This window comes from Petaurus breviceps, unplaced genomic scaffold (genome assembly GCF_028583685.1).
Source record: "Petaurus breviceps papuanus isolate PSGF00001 unplaced genomic scaffold, PetGlider_PUasm1.0 139, whole genome shotgun sequence".
Lineage (NCBI taxonomy): Eukaryota > Metazoa > Chordata > Mammalia > Diprotodontia > Petauridae > Petaurus > Petaurus breviceps.
In genome coordinates this window covers 4,748,213-4,765,559 of record NW_027185697.1, presented here as the reverse complement: position 1 = coordinate 4,765,559, position 17,347 = coordinate 4,748,213, and the positions used below count along the sequence as shown (strand labels likewise).

Sequence of the window (17,347 nt, the reverse complement as noted above, 5' to 3'; positions counted from 1 at the left end):
CCATTTTCTTTTTCCCATAGATAATATTACCATTTCACAATTCTATACATCTGCATACAACAAATATCAGAATTTGAGGGTTGGAAGGAATCTCAAGTGGTTATCTATTCTAAATCATATTAGAATGGAATCTCCATCATAATTTATATGATTATGCAGTTGCTTATTTAATTGCTCCAACTAGGGGGAAACCAGCATCTCTTTAGGCATGTGACTCTAGTTTTAGAAAAATTCAATACCTCACCTGTCATCAAATCAAAATTTGCCTCTCCTTTTTTTTTGTTCGACATCTTAGCTTGGAGGTGGCAGCAGCAGCAGTGCCTGAAGGCTCACCATGCCTCCCAAGGAGGATAAGAAGAAAGATGCCAGCAAGTTGGCCAAGAAGGTAAAAGATCCCGTGAACAAGTCTGGGGGCAAGGCTAAGAAGAAGTTGTCCAAAGGAAAAGTTCGAGACAAGCTCAACAATCTGGTTCTATTTGATAAAGCAACATATGACAAACTCAGCAAGGAGGTCCCCAACTATAAATTTATCACTCCTGCAGTAGCCTCAGAGAGACTGAATATCCGGGTTCTCTAGCTGGAGCAGCTCTCCAGGAACTGCTTAGTAAAGGCCTGATTGAGCTGGTTTCCAAGCACAGAGAACAAGTGATATATGCCAGCAACACCAAGGGTGGAGATGCTCCAGCTGCTGAAGATGCATGAAATGGTTCAACATTTCTGTGTAGATTTTCAAAAATAAACTTATTGGACTAAGAAAAAAAATTGCCTCTTCATTTCTTCCACACAAAGCAAAAGCAACAGCAATGACAACCCAACAATAACAATGATTGTTTTTGCAAAGTACTTTCTATGAATTGTTTCCAGCAACAACCCTTCATATTTTTTTTTACAGCTATCTTGATCTCCACATCCCACCCCATCTTTCTCTTTCTAATTCCTTCTGATTTTGCTCATTCAACTCAAGGCCCTTTTACTACCTTGTTTGCCTTATTCTGCATACTTCCGGCTTAGAAGAATTTGTTCCATTTCCTCATGTGTGGAATTCATGGCCTTTTGTCCTCTACCATTTCATTTAAAGCTCTTGTCAAGTGCACTGCCTCTTAGAAAATGCCTTTCCTAAGCCTCATATCCTGAAATATTTGTGTTTTCTGCATCTAAATTTATTTTATATGTCTTAATTCATTCTTTATGTGAATAGCTTTTCCTTACCCCAATAGAGTATAAATCCCTAGTGTGAAGTAATATTTTCTTAATGCTATTGTATACTTAGGATATATAATGATGCCTAGCACATTATATGTGACTAATGAATAATTTAACACTTGGGCTATATTTATAAGAAACGTTATTACCTAGGAAAATCTTTATAAATGCTACATTATTATTAGCAGTATGTTTATTATTAATTAAACATTAATGAATATGTATATGAATGAACAGGTAAACTTTATTTCCCATTCCAGTAACCAAGAACTTGGCAATCAGGACTAATTATCTTTCAAGATTTCATCAGCCAAAGTAATTCAAGTCACTGCTGCCCAAATGCTTGGGGGACTAAGGAATATAAACAAGGTCTCCCAGACTTATTATCCAACTCCAGAGAAACCAAATTCTGAGCCTTGAGTCCCAGAGGGTACATGTCCTACAGAGAACATAACTCAGAGAAGGCATGTCTATAATTGTATCTCAAGGTAGGCTCTATTCTCCCCTAGAAATGGAGAAGTCCAGTGACTTTCTATGTCTCTCTAGAACATCATAATAATCTTAACTAACAAACACTTTAAAAAAAAGCACACCCAATCATCTTAGTGTACTAAAGATCTCCCTTTTTGGACAGATTTTATCCTCTACTTTTATCAGATACAGTGGTTCCCCTTTCAGGAGTGAATGATTAGATCTATCTGTTTCTCTCTGTCTCTCTGTCTTTCTGTCTGTCTTTCTCTCTCTTTCTCTCTCTCTCAAACCACCCCCCCTCCATGTAAGTCACTTAAACACTGTTTTCCTGACTTTCCTGAAACATAAAATAAGACTAATGACAGCATATCCTCCGAGGATTATTTTGAGTATTGAATGAAATGAAAAAAAAATCTATTTTTAAAGTGTTTAACACAGTGGCTGGTACACAGTATGGGTTTCATACATGTTTATTCTTATCTCTGTATATCTGTTTCTATCTCTGTCTCTCTCTGTTTCTGTCATAAACACACAAATATACACAAACAGAAACATACACATTATACCTCTATAAAATTTCCAATGAAGAAACTTTTCATTAATGAAGATCTATACCTTCTATTCAACTTACCTTCCTCAAGATTTGCCTTAGATGCTAAGAGGATAAGTAATTTTCAAAAGAGTTACTTGCAAAATATTATATAGAAGTGGGTCTTGAATTCCTAACTCCTGAATCTATGATCAAAAGCATAAATAAAAAGCACACTACCGCTAAATTTCTCAACATTTTTGGAAGTCAGAATTAAACCACTCTGTGAAATAATTTACCTAATGTTTCATCCTTGCATGAAGTAAACATAGGGTTCTTGAATGTTATGGAAGTATAACCTTTACTTTATCGTGTCCTACTGAAATTTAATGGCTGAAAATAGACACCACATTGTCAATGGTTCATATTTTGTCTAAAGATCAGTCTAAAAGTATTTGGCAAAGCTTATAACCAGATTGACTGGAGGGAAATTGACTTTTCAAACATGGTAAGTCTTAACAAACTTCTATATTTTCCAAAATGGTTGTGATCTATTGTGGTAAAGAGAATACCACAGAAACAAAATTTTAATTAATTAGAAGTATGTATAAAAAATTTAAAAAGGGAAGCAGCTATTAGAAAACTTAGGTAGCTAGATGGCTCTGTGGATAGGGTGTTGGGTCTGGAGTCAGGAAAACATGAGTACAAATATGTCCCCAGACATGTTCTAGCTGTGTGACCCTGAGCAAATCACTTAACCTCTGTTTTCCTTAATCAACTAGAAATGGAAGTGGTAAAACACTCTAGTACTTTGCCCAGAAAACCCTATGGACAGTACAGGTATGTTTGGTCACAAGTCGTCATGAAGAATAGGCCATGATGAAATGACTTTACAGCAATGACAATAGAAAATGTAATAATTATGAGTTCTCCATTAATTATTGAATAATGAACTGCACTTAGAATAGCAAGACTTGAATTGAAAGTCTGCTTTAGATTCTTACTAACTTTGTGAATCTGGGCAAGGCACTTCATCTCTATCAACATGAACTTCCTCACCTGAAAAATAAAAGCTTTGAATTTGATGACCATTAAGGTGATTCTCAGCTTGAAATCAGTAATCTCATTGAATGATGGTATTTTTTGTTTATATTCATTCATTTTTTTCATTAATTCTATGTGAAAAGGATTGTAATAGCCATGAAAGGAGAGGAGGATACTTAATAAAGTTTTTGCACACATCACATATTCAATTTAACCCAGCCATTTAGTTAAAATATAATATTTACTAGGTATTATGGAATGCTTTTTTTAGCACACAGAAGATAATTTTTCTTGTTCTTGTTCTTGTGTTAATTGTCTTTTTGAAGACATGAAGAATGTTATCAATGAATACATGGATAGATAGATAGATTGATGGATGGATGGATGGATTATTAAATAGAGATAGCCAGTTATATATGCACTCAATTATATGTGTGTATACATATATATCTATGTATGTATTTATATATACTCACACGCAATATACACACAATTATATATGTGTGCATGCAAAGATTTGAATAAATGTGTTTGTGCATCTCTGTCTGTGTTTGTGTTTGTGTATGCCAAGACTTGACAGAGGTATGAATTGTTTTTGAGATAGGAGGAAGACATTACTGGTAAAGTGAGTGGTACATGCCCAGATTCAAGGACATTATATCTGATTTTTCTGACTGATATATATTTTCTAATCTTATAACACCTTTAATGTCTAATGGCAATTGATTGCACTATCATAATTTAAAATTATTTGGCCCATTTTTTTCTAAATAATCATCTCATGCATTTAAGGATTTCCTGGCCCATGAACATATCCTACTTAGTTGATGAGGAGAAATGTAAAGTAGTTTTCACCCAGAACTTCTGCTGATAAATCTCTATCTTCTTGAGGTAACAGAAGGGAGTTTAAAACACCATCCTGGTTTTTATAGGAAGGACTTATTTCCTGCTTACCAAAGAGACTGAAATGTCTCTGAAGCAGATGTGAGTAAAATGGCCAACTACAGAGACTTAAGAAAATGAGCAAACATTTTGTATGGTCTCCTTTAGGGACCCGAAACTGCAAAGTCATATTCTTGTGTACCAATGGGTATGTGCACTTTTTAAAATCTTTAAAAAGGGAAAAAAATAGTTCCCTGAAATAGAAGATAAAAATTGAAAAAAAAAAGAAGAGGCATACATTATCATATAAGTCTGTCTTGTATAACTTGTTCAAACATCAAAGGGTTGAGGTTACCTTATAGAACCTGGGTTGGGATAGCTCTCAGAGAACAGGTTGAGTGCCTCAGAGAACATTCCATATTTGACAAATAATTCCTTCTAGACAAAATTAAAATGGGGTCAGTTAGCCACTGCCTGAAGTCATTAATTAAAGTGGGAAACTTACTACTTCATAAGGCATCTCTTTTTACTTTGGGACACATCCAATATTTAATTTATTTTCCATTCACCAAATCTAAAGCTACCTCTTTTCCACCTCTCTCATGTCTCCCAATTACTGCTCTCCACAGCCAAAAAAAGGGGGATATAGATGCTTTCTTCCAGAATGATATGTTTGAAATATAATGAACTGTTTTCATATAAGATGCTTGTATCTTCACTTTTCAAGGTTAAACATGCCTAGGACTTTAAGCTAAGCATCTATGGCTGGTTCTCAAGTTCTATCATCATCTTTGTTAACCTCTTTAGGATACATTAAATTTTTTCCATGTCATTAATAAAATGGGATGCCGAGTTCTGAGTAGAAAGATCCTGAAATTGTATGAAAAGAACAAGATAATTGTGGACATCATGCTTCTCAGGACCTAAAGTAAATTAAGATGTTCTGAGCATCATGAAAATAGTATTCAGACATGTGGAAATCACAATCCTCTAAGAGTTTTAGATATTTTCCCCCCACAAAACTGGTTGTATAAATATACTTATTCCATTTTAAACTTGTAAAAATGAGTTTTGAATCCAAGTGAAAAAACTGAATTTTATTTCTATCTCTATCAATTTTCAACAAATTGCATTTAACTCATTGTTCTAGTCTGCCTAGAACTTTCTATATCCTCACAATTGTATGATGTATGTGAGATCATCCACCTGCATTCAAATTATACCTACAATCATATTAGTTGTGTTTTCATTTTAGTCTACTACATTATAAGAATAAATGATGAATAGTATTAGACAAATTATACTTGACTGAAGTACTGAACTTTAGACTTTTGACACTGTATACCAACCTCTTATTCACAACTTTTTAAAGTATAATCAGCAACTCATCTCTTAATTTAACTAACTGCATTGTCATCTGACTATCATTTTCCCATTTTTTGTTAGTTGTTAACTTACCAATTACCAAAAAATATTTTATGATACAATGAATGGACAAGACTTCTATAAGAAACTATTAATATATACACACATAATATATAGCACATGATGTTACAAATATATGTCATATAAATATGCTTATACAAACAAAGAAAAGGAAGGAAGGAAGAAGTGAAGGAAGGAGGGAGGGAAGGAAGGGAGGAAGTGAGGAATGGAGTGAGAAAGGGAGGGAGGAACATAGGCTTTACACAAAGCACTCCATTAAAATCAAGAGAACTGAGATCAAATCCAGTTTGTGTGACCCTGAGGAAGTCACATAACTTTGATTTGCCTCAGTTTTCACAATTTTAAAATGAGGATAATAGTAAAGCCTATCTTTCAGGGTTATTTTGAGGATTGACCAAGATAATATTTTAAAATTTTTGCACAATGATTGGCACATAATAGGTATTAAATTAAATGCACATGCATACATGTATATATAGTATATGTATGTATGTATGAAAACACACTTATATCAAAATAGTAACATGATTGATTTTTTGTGATCTTTTGTACTTTTGTATTCTTCTGTACACTTAAAAACATATTTTATTGAAATTCTTTTTTTCATTTGTATCAATAGGGTTTGCTTGCTCCACCATGTTTTTTTTGTCTTTTCCAAGAATATAACCTAAAAAAAATAACAAAACAAAACTTGGTCAAATATCTCCCTAGGATCCAAGTATGAGTCTCTATCATTGTTTCCTCATCTGTCAACCCATTTATCGTGTCAAATAAATAAATAAAATTCTTCTATTTGGCATTGTTATTTTTCTTTGCTTTTTGGAGGGCAATTGGGGTTAAATGACTTGCTCAAGGTGACATGGCTTATTTTTGTGTTAAGAGTCTGAAGCCAGATTTGAACTCAGGTTCTCCTGACTCCAGGGCCAATGCTATATTCACTGTGTTACCTAGCCACCCCTTTTTGGCCTTATTTCTGATGAAGCCATCTAAACACTAGAAAACATTACTTCCCTTTCGATGAGCTCTGCAATTACCATGCACTTTGTGAAAAACAAATAAGGTAAATTTTAATCTATTTTACAAAGCCAAGCTGGGTCATTATATTTGCATGATTTAAAAAAACATTTTCTCTCTTTTTTCTCATTGTTCTATTCTTTTAAAATGTTTATATTATTTTCTGAATCAGTTTACTTTTCTAGTCATCCAATCATATATAAATATTGAACCAATCAATCACTAGGAATTTATTAAATGCCTACTATGAACCCAATATTGGACTAGGTACTGGGCATATATAGACAAAAATAATGGAAATAATTCCCACTTTTTCAGTCTATGTTCCATTGGGAAAAACAACATAAACATATTTTAAAATGTATAACCTGACTTTAACCTTGAGTAGATTCCCTAAGATGGAAGCACTAATGTAGGATATGGCAAACACCAATGTCTGGGAAAAGACATTCTGAATTCCCTAACCATATAGTTAGGAGAGACATTTTTATTTCCTGTATAGTTGAAACAGGTTGAATCTTTACTACCACTATAACTATGCATTTCATTGCCTCTTTCTAGCATTGTCTAAAAGGAATTTCCTGGTCACCCACAACACAAGAAATAGGCTTTTGGCTCTATGTAGAGGAGAGGTTACTTTCCCCTCCTTTTTCCAGGTCCTTTGGCCTGGAGAATTAGGTTTGGGGGTTTGGTCTATTTCATTTTTCTTTTCCAATTCTAGATATAGCCACTGAAATCCTCTAACCTGGTGCTTGAGTCAAAGCAACCAGAGTCAGAATTCTAGGCTAGTTGTTACCATTGGGTGTTGCCAGAAAATGCTAAGGGTCCTTGAGGGACACAGTCACAGGTGTGTAAGTGTATGTGCAGATGTGTGTGGGTGTGTGTGGGTGTTTTTTAGGGTTGCTTTAGACTTGACACTCATGGTGTACACAAACACACACATACATGTTGCAATGTTAAGCAAAGGCAACTTCCAATGTTCAGAATACCAGCACAGAAACTCTCCATTTTATTCAGTGAATAATTAAGGCAAAACATTCCCAAAATAGAGGAAATCTAAATACATCATCTATATTCCTTACAAGGAACTCAGTGCCTTGGAGTGTGAAAAAAAAACAAACTCCTCCCTGAAAAATAGGGTAACCTGGAAATAGATGAAACAAGGCAATGACTTTTCATTACTTTACCCCATTCTATATCTCTTTTACCACTTTTTGGCTCTTTTCCAAAATCCACAATTCTGCAAGTTCTTCTCTCAGTATTCCAGTCATCTCACTGCCAACATCTCATTCAACATCATGGATTTCTCTAATTGATTTCCTTTTAAATCATTAATAGCTCTTTAAATATTTAGTGGTTTAATATTAATAAAAGCATTATGAAAGGGAATTGCTCCTATAATGTAAACACAGTTCATAATATAACCCATCTCTAGATTTACCTTCTGAGAGTCCTCACCTTCCACCTGACCCAAACTCAGAGGTGAATAATGAAGTAACGCATTAAATAAAAATCTTTGAAATGGGGAAATGGAGATATGTGATTTACCATTGACATATTCAGAGTCAGGTTATGTTTGAACCACATTAGTTTTATTTTAATCACTTTTCATGGTTACCTTGATGAGTATCCTGATGTGCAATTGTAATTTAGGAATAGCCAGTAACTCCTTTGGGATGTTACAAAAATAGTTTTTGGCAGCATTCCTAAAACCAGAGAATCATAGATTTAGGGTGACCTGAGATGTCATCTAGTTCTATCATTTCCCTGAAAGACTTCCCTTTTACAATGTCACTGAGCTGTAGTCATCTGGCCTTGGCTTAAACATGACTTGTGACAGGGAAATCTTTATCTACTAAGGAAACCCATTCATTTATTGATTTCTTCTAATTTCTAGGAAAGTCCCACTTGCACTGAAACCATAAGTGGTACAGTGGTGAAATGAGGGTTTAAAAGTACCTTATTGATAGTCAAGAGACCTCACTTCAGTTCCTGACTCAAAGTTATTATGGAGGTGACCATGGGAAATAAACTTTTCATTTGTTTCATTCAATGTTCTTATTCAAAATATGAAGGGATTGGAAGGAGATAACCTCAAAATTTCCTTCTAAAAGCAAATCTGTCCTCCATTGAAATGTTTTATTTTGGTTTGTATGAAAGAATGCTTATTATGGTTAACAAATATAAGATAACACACACCAAAAAAGATAGATAAAACTAACAACTGGTAGAATCAGGAAAAATGATAGAGGGAAGTGACAAGAGATCTGTGCCTTTAAGAGGCTCAAAAGTTCCAAGAGGCAAGATAAGGAAGGAGAACAAAAGGATAAAAGTAAAAGATTGAAGACCACTACGAGCCAAGACAAATCTGGAAGAGCACTTGGGGAGTGATTGAATAAATTAAGATATATGAATTGATGAAATGATTCCTTCCTTCCTTCCTTCCTTCCTTCCTTCCTTCCTTCCTTGCTTCCTTCCTTCCTTCCTTCCTTCCTTCCTTCCTTCCTTCCTTCCTTCCTTCTGTCCTTCTGTCCTTCCTTCCTTCCTTCTTTCACACCTTCCTTCCTTCCTTCCTTCCTTTCTTCCTTTTTTCCTTCTTTCTTTCCAGATAGATTTTTTCTTGTTTTCTTAATGAGTGTGAGAGTGGGAAAGGAGAGAATTTGGTATTAGAAATAAAATATAATTTAATTTTTAAACATAAATAAAACCAGGGCCACCCTCACCAAATCCTCATTTTTAGCATCCCCTTTTTTCACAATGTATTCTAAAAATTACTGGAAGTGATTCAGTGAACAAATGTATTTGTTCCTAAAAATAATTTGGTGGGGAGAGGCTATGTGTGCATGTTCAGAGACAGGAGAATAGTAGCAACAAAATCACACTCACTGTCTTTATCCTTGTTCTCAGATGGTAAAGTTTTTAAAAATCCCTCTTTTGGTGAATGAAATGACTACATTTCCAAGAGGTGTGAGTATCATTTATAATGACTTCTAATAACACTTAAAAAAGAGATCTATATTAGCCCCCCCACCTTTTCTTGGATTACTGCGTAAAAGTAATCTAACAGTATCATGACAATAAAAGAAACAATTAAATTGTAAGAGTACTTTTTATGTGTCTTTGTCTGGGGGCTTCAGACACCAAATTCAGAGGTGAGTTCTGAATTGAATAAGAGGAAGAATGTGTGAACGGGATAATATTTGAAAAAGTAGTTATTGCTCTCAATAAAAAGCAGCAATGGCATAATGGGGAAAAGGCTGAAATTAAAAAAAAAAAAGGAAAATCTTGTATTCCCATTTCTGAAATTTACTAGTTATGCAATCCTGGGCAACTTTTTTTGAACCTCAGCATCTTCATATGTAAAACCAGAAGTAATAATAATACCTGCTTAACAAGGTTGGTCAAATTAAATAACACACCTAAAATGGTTCATGAACTTTACAGGAATACATTGATGTATGATTGTGTTAATAAAACATCTCCAATCATTTATTAAGTGTTTTTTATGTGCCAGACATTTTGCTAGGTTCAAGAGATTTGAAAAGAAAAAGGAAACAATCCTTGACCTAAAGAGAGTCTTCTCTTCCCCTCTCAGCTACTGATTTATTTCCCTTCATATGAGATTTCTTTATGTGCCACCACTCATCTCTCTCGTTCTTTCTCTCTCTCTCTCTCTTCCTCTCTCTGTCTCTGTCACTCTTGTCTCTTTCTGTGTGCCTTTTTACCTCTGTCTTTGTCTGTCTGTCTCTGTTTCTCTGTTTATCTCTCCACCTACCTTCCTACTTACCTACCTACCTAAACACACACACACACACACACACACACACACATACACACACAATCATCTAGGTGGCACATAAATAGAATTCAAATTTGATCTCAGACATTCATTAGCTGCATGAACCTAGACAAGACACAACCTTTATTTCCCTCAGTTCCTTATCTCCAAAATGGGGAGACTGGATAAGTAAATGACAAATCAGTATAGAATCTTTGCCACGAAAACCCTATGACAAAATTCATGGCATCATGTAGAATCAGACATAATCGAATAACTGAAAAATAGCAACAAATAGTCAAATATGTTTGTACCGATACATTTGTATATGTATATGTAAATATATTTATATTGATGCATATATATATATACATTTATATATATATATATATGAAAACATATTGGTGTGTATAAATGTTATCAAGTATAAATATACCAATCAGCATATGGTAGCTAGGTGATTTTGTGTTTGGGGCAGATAGGTGGGACAGTGCATAATGTACTGGGACCACAAATAGGAAGATCTAAATTCAAATCCAGCCCTCAGAAATGTATAAGTTGTGTGACCCTAGGCAAATCGCTTTCCATCTATTTATATCAGTTCTTCATCTGTAAAATGGAAACAAATTGGAGAATCAAAAAAAAAACCCTCCAGTATCATTGCTAAGAATATTTCATGGAAAAAATGAATGGGATTACATAAAGTCAGACATAACTGAACAGCAATAGCATTCTGGTGTTTCTCTCTCTTGTTGGAATATACATTTGCTGAGGTAAAGCAATACTTTTACATTTTTTTTTTTTGGTGGGGGGGTTATGCCTAGCATTTAACACTGGGCATGGCACATCATTAGTGTTTACCTCATGTTTGTTTATTTAATGTTTAAAACTTGATATTCAATTGGGGAATGCATTTACATGTATGCAAATAAATTCATATTAAGTGCACAGTAATAGGATAGAGGTATTGTCCTCTGGGACAATCAGAAATAACATGGTCTCAAATGTGGAGCTTGAGCTAAATCTTGATGAAAAGAGGAATTGTAAGAGGGAGTGGTAAAGACAGTAAAAATATCAGAGGGCAGGGGGCCATCCAGAGCAAAGCAGAGAGAGGAGACATGTAGTGACATGTATGACAAACAATAAGAATAACAACAAAACTCTTTCTAAAGACCCATCTTTTTTTTTTACACCACTTTTTTTTGTCTTGCTCTATGTTTATAAAACATGGGACAATGCAATTTCAAAATAATCAAAATTCTTGATGTCCTCCAAGGGGAATAGGCAGTTGTAGGATGTGCATATACGGTCCCTATCACATTACTAATGATAACTTATGCAAATGAAGGGGCAAATTGAAACATCATAAAAGATATAGGAAAATGCAAAAGGATGCAGTCAAGTCATATAGTAAGAATGAGAGATAACAAAGAGGTCATGTGCTATCATAGAATCCTTGGACTATTAAAGACCTAGGAAAGTTATTCCAGTACATTGGATTGACATACTATGGGTGATTTATGGGAAATCATATTCAAATATCACATTTGAGAGGACCAAAGAAATTACAGCAGTCACTTGAAGGTTTCATATTTTGCTTTTTCTAGTCTTCAATTATTCTAGAGATTAAAATTCCTGATCTTACATTTATATGTCTTTAAACAAAATTTTATTTATCCACAGCTATGGCCCTCTGCTTGTACCTTTTTTTTTCCTTTAAAGTATGTATTATTTCATAAATTAGGCTTCTACCTTCAGTGGCAAGGATTTCAAATTTTCCATGAATGAATAAATGGATTATATAAGTCTTCATTATGAAGCATTTAGTAATATTATTATGCTCTACTTATTGTAAAATTTAAAGCAAAGGATGAATGAATTATCATCTATAAGATGCAATATGGAATATATATATATTGTCCTAAGCATAAGACATATAATTAAGCAAGCAAGACAATCCCTGACTTCAAGCCACTTAGACCCTAATGGAGACTGAATACCAAAAACAACCTAGAAAGGTGTAGGAATCTTACTCAACTATCACTATGCTTTGGAAACAGCTAAATAGTTAAAGATTTGTTTTAATGGAGAAAAAAGTAAGGGGGAGAGGGTATGGTTTTTTTTTTTTTGGGGGGGGGTATTGTTTTTCTTATCTAAATTTTGTTTTTTTTTAATTTTACATCATTAATTCTCACAAGATTTTGAGTTACGTAGTTTCTCCCAATATTTCCCCTACCCACCACCCCAAAACAGCAATCCCAATACCCTCTCCCCCAGACTGCTTTCTCCTGTATTGTAGCAGCAAGCATTCAAGCATCTTCAGGGTGGCTACCAACACAGCTTATTAAATCTGCTTTTCTAAAGGAAAGCAATTCAAAATGTGTTAACAATCTTTCTTTAATCAATCAAACATTTCATTTATCTAGTTCAGGGGAAACAATCATCACCCTGAACTTCACAGTACACAGACAGGTTACAAACAGAAGTTACAGGATAAAAGAGAATATAGAATTATCAAGACATAAATGTGAAGGAAAAAGTGAGAGGTCAGGGCAGTGTGGACTTTGGGATCCATGAGTTGGGAGTGTGGTAGACCTTTGCCCCAGGAGTGAGAAGACACTGAGGCACCATGACAATGCAGCTGCTCCCACGTGGCAGCTTCAGCTTTTGGCCAGTAGAGAGTAGGGGGCCAAAGCAACCAGTCTGGCCAGTAATCGCTCTTGCTTTAACCAACTTGGACTTGGATTGCTGTCTAGGGTGGAGGTCCTGGGGTGTGTGAGCTGCTTGCCAGAGGATGTGGAGGCTTCAGAGAAGGCAGCCATCTAATACGTTCAGCAACTGAGAAAACCCCAGCATTTGGGATGAAGCTCCTCTAGCTGGTGGCAGAGTCCTATTATGGAAAAATCCCAGGGGTCAAATGATTAATGGTGACATGAGCAGGCAAAGGAAGCAAAATAAACAGAGCAACCCAACTTTACCCTCCCATTTTGGTGACAAAAAGGATCAAAGTATGGCACAGGAGAAAGACAGTGAAGACAGAACTGCTGCACCAAAAGCTTCCAAGAAAAATACGAGCTGATCACAGTCCATAGAGAATGTTAAGAAGCAAATAAGAGAAGTGGGGGAAAAATTGGGAAGAGAAATGAGAATAATGCAAAAAAATTGCAAAATGAGAGTAAACAGCCTGAGTGAGGAAAATAACAACTTAAAAAAAAAACAAACCCAGAGTAACTCAAATGGCAAAAGAGGCTCAAAAAAGCAATGAGGACAAGAATATCTTAAAAAGGCAAGTTTGCCAGGTGGAAAAAGAATGTCAAAATATCATTGAGGAGAATCATTTCTTTAGGATTAGATTGGAGAAATGGAAGGTAGTGACTTTATGAGAAATCAAGATGTTGTTAAACAGATCCAAACAAATGAAAGAATAAAAGGCAATGCGAAATATCTCATTGGAAAAACCAATGACTTGGAAAAGAGATCCAGGATACATAATTTAAAAATTAATGTACTACCTAAAAGCCACGATCAAAGAAAGAACCTAGAAATCATCCTCCAAGACATTCTCAAGGAAAACTACCTTGATGTTTTAAAACCAGAGGGCAAAATAGAGAGCATCCACCTATCACCTCCTGAAAAAAGATCCCAAAAAGAAAATTCCTAGGAATATTAAAGCCAGGTTCTGTTATTTCCAGGTCAAGGAGAGAATATTACAAGCAGCCAGGAGGAAAAAAAAAATTAAATATTGTGGAAACCCAATGAGGATAACTCAGGATCTGGTAGCTTCTACACTGAGGGATCAAAGGGCTTGGAATATGATATTCTGGATGTCAAAGGAGCTGGAATTAAAAGTAAGATTCATGTACCCAGAAAAACTGAGTATCTTGTTTCAGGGGAAATATGGTAATTCCGTGGAAGAGAGGACTTTCAAGTATTCTTGATGAAAAAAACACAATTGAATAGAAAATTTGAAATTCAGATGCATGAAGCAAGAAAAGCATGAGAAGGTAAACAGAAAAAAGAAATCATAAGGAACTTATCAAACTTGAACTATTTACATTCCTACATGGAAAAATGATAATTGTAACTGATGAAAATTTTCTCAGTATGAAAACAGTTTAAGGGAATACACACACACACACACTCACACATATACACGTATACGTATATGCATATATATATACAGAGAAAGAGATGTCTATATAGGAGGGTATATGGGTATATAAATACATATGTGAATATCTGTATATATGTTTACAGTTATACATAGATAGATGACACAGGACCAATAGGAAGGGATGATACTTAATAGGTAAAATTAAAGGTGATAGAGGAATATAACAAGAGGAGATGGGGAGAGACAGATTGGAGTAAACTATCTCATATAGAAGAGGCAAGGGAAAATGGTTACAATGGAGGGGTAGAACAGAGAGGCAAAAAGGCAAAAGCTTATGCTCATTGAATTTGGCTGAGGGAGGAAATGTCATACACACTAAATAGAGCATCTCACCCTACAGGAGAGTAGGGGGGAAGTGTATAAGAGGTGGGATGATGGAAGAGAGAGCAGGATTGGGGGGGGGAGGGAAGTTGGAAGCATCCACTTTTGAAAAGAGACAGGATGAAAGTAGAAAATAGAACAAGTGGGAGGTGAGATAAGAGGGAGGGAAATATAATTAGTCTTTTACAATATATCTACTATGGTAATGTTTTACATAGCTACATATGTACAACCTATATTGAGTTGCTTATCTTCCCAGTAAGGGTGTGTGACAAGGGAAATATGGAATGAATCTTGATTTCAAAATTTTAAAATCAAATGGTTATATATATACATATGTGTGTGTGTGTGTATACTTTTATTAACTCTTTTTTACACGTAATTGGAAAATAATATATACAGGCACTGGCTCATAGATATTTTCATTGTTTTCATTAAAGTAAAGTCAAAGTAATGCTTTACTGCTCATTTCAGCTTTTTAAGTTCCTTTCAGCCTTGCCTTTGTTTGTAACAAGTCTGTGGAAAACAGTATACTTTATACTGCCTTTATAGACCTAAGGGAGTTTGGAGACCTTCCCTAGCCTTAATAGGCCCAAGATCATCACATGGAGCTCATGGTGGGAGGAACTTGCCAAAAGAGTGAAAGAGGAAGGGTGCAACAGGAAGAAGCAGAGCAGAGAAGAGCGAGAACATGAGGTGGGACTAAGTAAAGCTAAGAAAGAGAATTTGCGATGCCAGCACTCTGTCTGTCAATGTTTATATCACTTTGTCTGAATGAAGCATTCTGTCTGTTGAAAGAGGAATTTACTGCTATTGCAGAAGCCCAGAAAGAGGAATTTACTGCTGATACAGAAACCTTGAAAAAGGACTTTAATGCTGTTTACAGAAGTCCTGGGACTTTACTGTTAATTTGTGTTTGATTTCTCAGACAAAAGCTTTTTTTTTGTTTCTGTTGGTTTGTGTTACTTTCAGAAAGTGAATTGAGATGTGCTGGCAATGATTGTGAATACTGTAGTAGCTCTGTTAAGCTTTTTCTTCCTAGAAACAGAAACTTCAAGGAGCAGTCACTGTAAGCTGTGAGCTGAGAATTTACTACTTTTGAATCCAGGCAAGAGTCAGAGTCAGGTGAATCCTGGGAGTGGTTAGCTCCTGGAAAAAAGAGACATATACACATACATACACACACACACACATACATATACATGCATACATGGGGTTGGAAAATCAGCCTTTAGTTAAGATGAAAGAGGACTTTACTTGGGTACTCTGCACTGACTGATGAAATTGTGACTCTGTTTTCAGCTACCCTTTAAGGATAATTCGGGTTAGGATGGTTGAAAGCTAGCTTCTAGTTAAGATAAAAGAAGATTTTACTTGGTTACTCAATATTGACTGATGATATCCTAACTTACTATGACCTAGGGGTAGTTGGGCCTTTGTATTCTCAGCTGCCTCTTAAAGATGATTGGCTTAAGAATGATTGGAACCCAGCCTAGACTCAAGATGAAAGAAGCTTTTACTTGTGTACTCTATACTGATTGAGGAGATTTTGACTTATTGAATGATGTGTTTTGTTTAAGACTATGTGGCCACCTGAGTAAGAAGTTGTGATGTGATATTGTGTTGAATGTTGTGCTTTAGTTTCTTGAATGTTTTATTTAATTTGTTGCCGAATACATAGAGAGATTACTATACTATGTGATTAGATCCTTTAAATTATTCACAAGAGCAGTCATCAGGTGAATTTTTTGTGATTGGCTTTACATTTACTTTTTGTTCCTCCTTGTCACCTTAAGACTCTCCCTCTGCTTTCATCACTCATTAAATTTTCCTCCCTTGAGGGTCACTCAAATCATATCTACTATTCATTCAAAAACTTGGCAGCTGTTGTCTATTCACCTCTATAGCATTTCTTTCTCTTTTTTCTTTTATCACATGCATATTGATAGTCTAGCAATCACCCTAACACCCATATCCCTCAATTTAATATTTTCTAATGTCCTGATCCTCAATTCATTCCACTCTCAATTCTATACAAGTATTATACTACCCTTATCTTGCCATCATGAAAAATATATAATCATTCCACCTCTATCACTGCCTTGCTATGTTATACTTTTTCTTTCATTCTCACTGTAACATTTAATCCCTAAACCCTCAGTCCTTTCCCAGTACATTCACCATTTATCCTGCTCTCTTCTGTTTGTTTTGCTTTCTGTTTGACTTCATAGTCTACTTTGATGTATCTTCTTCTATGTCATTTCTGCATTCCCACCCCTAACCCTTCTCATGGCCAGGTCTCTGTTCTAGGAATTTTTATCTTGTCCCTCTCTACTAATGATTTTCATAATATCTTAGGTAAACATGAATTCAATTATCATCTCTATGCGGATGAATATCAAATCTACTTATTCAAACTTAATATCTTTCCTGACCTCCATATCTATCTTTAATCTCTTATGTCCAATTATCTATTAAATATCTC

At 35.0% G+C, this 17,347-nt stretch overlaps 1 pseudogene; it reads left to right on the top strand.

The window, feature by feature from the left end:
* The first annotated feature begins 334 nt into the window (after positions 1-334).
* Positions 335-762, top strand: LOC138145985 (small ribosomal subunit protein eS25 pseudogene; annotated as a pseudogene).
* Positions 763-17,347: the final 16,585 nt, after the last annotated feature.